The sequence below is a fragment of the Alligator sinensis genome, unplaced genomic scaffold (genome assembly GCF_000455745.1).
Source record: "Alligator sinensis unplaced genomic scaffold, ASM45574v1 scaffold1295_1, whole genome shotgun sequence".
In the NCBI taxonomy this organism is placed as follows: Eukaryota; Metazoa; Chordata; order Crocodylia; family Alligatoridae; genus Alligator; species Alligator sinensis.
Window position 1 is genome coordinate 424781 of NW_005841880.1, and position 1593 is coordinate 426373.

A 1593-nucleotide genomic window follows, 5' to 3' on the forward strand; every position below is an offset into this window, starting at 1 on the left:
CGGCCGAACAAGCCCGGCTCTGAATGGAGGGGTGGATGGTGCCATGCTCCTGGGGGCTGGCGATGGAGCCCCCAGCAGCATCCCAGCGGGGCTCCCTAGGGCAGACGGGCCCCACACCTGCCCCACCTGCCTGGCTTGTGAGCCGCCCCGGCCCCAAACCCAGAGCGCTCCAGCACAGCCATGCCCTCCCCTGGCTGGGGCAAGCAAAAAGCGGACGAGACCCCATTGCCTTGCAGCCGCCGTGCCGCGTGGCCTCGCACGCCTCTTGCACGAGGGCACAGGGCAGGATCAGGCCCAGCAGCTTTCCCTGCTATCGGATTCCCCGTTATGGCTTTTTATTCTGCTTCCTTCCACGGCCTCAGCTGGATGCCAGCTCCAACCTCACTTCCGCCCCTTTCCTGCCCCAAATAACAAGTGCCACGGCTTCGAGTCGTGATGCCGCCGCCGCCTGCCAGGCTCTGACAACGTGCCGCCCCGCGCGCGGAGCAGATGGCCGCGCGGAGGCTCTGCCTGGCGCCGCCGGGAAAAGGCACCAGCGCACAAGCAGGGAGGGGAGGTATTTTTAGGCCGTGGGAAGCTTTTCGCTCCATATTTAGGCACCTGAATCAGTGGCCCAGTTTGCAAACGCCCCTCGCGGGCGACGTCGGTGGGAGCTGCGGGGAGCTGCCGTGGCTGGAAACCTGCTGGGAAAGGAGGGGCTCTGGCCCCTTGGGGAGGCAGACTTGGAAATCCTAGGGACCCCCGAGCTGTGTCCAACAAGCCCGTTCCCCCATACCCACCCCACAAGCCCCTGGGTAGATCACCCTGCAAGGCCTGAAGTTGCAGCGTCCATCAGAGACGTGCGCGGCCGGTGCTTTCAGACCCGCGTCCCAGCACCGGTTGCCAAGACCCCTCCTCGGAGAGACTCCCCCAGCCCCAAAACAGCTCTGATGCGAAGCAGGGGCTCGAGAGACGGACGGGGGGGCAGGAGGCTGGTTAGTGGCCTGGCCTGCAAAGGCACAGTCCCCGTGCCCACGTCCCAGGTCCTGGTCCCCATGTGGCCCTGGGGTGCCTCCCCCATGCCACAGCATTGCTATGGCAGCAGCAGCTGCTGCTCCAGCTGGCGGCCCAGCCCCAGCCCCAGCCCCAGCACGTCTGCCTCCCACGGGGAAAGCAGGTGAGCGGAAACCGTTGCCTCAGCAACCAGGTGGAGGAGACGCATGGGCAGCCCAAGCACAGCAGCCCCCGGGGGCAGGGGGCATGCAAGGTGGGGGCGCCCCGGCAGGAGAGGTGGCAACAAGCCCCCGAGGACCTGAGAAGGTGCATCCCCATCACGGCGGGGCTCCGGGAAGCAGGGGCCAGCCCCAGAGAGCACCGCAGCTCTGGCCTCAGGCCGCAGGACCCTCGCAGCAAGCCCAGCCGCACCGTGTGCAGGGGCAGGTGCCCGCAGCCCCAGGCCTGAGCCGCATGGCGGCGTGAGCGTGGCAGGCTCGTGGCAGGGCGGAGCGCAGCCGGCTGCGGTCAAAGTCCCCCAGTCATGCACTGCCCGCGTGGCTGCTCAGGAGCCCTGCATGTGCCCATGCCCCCGTGCCCCGCACGACTGTGCCCAGAGCC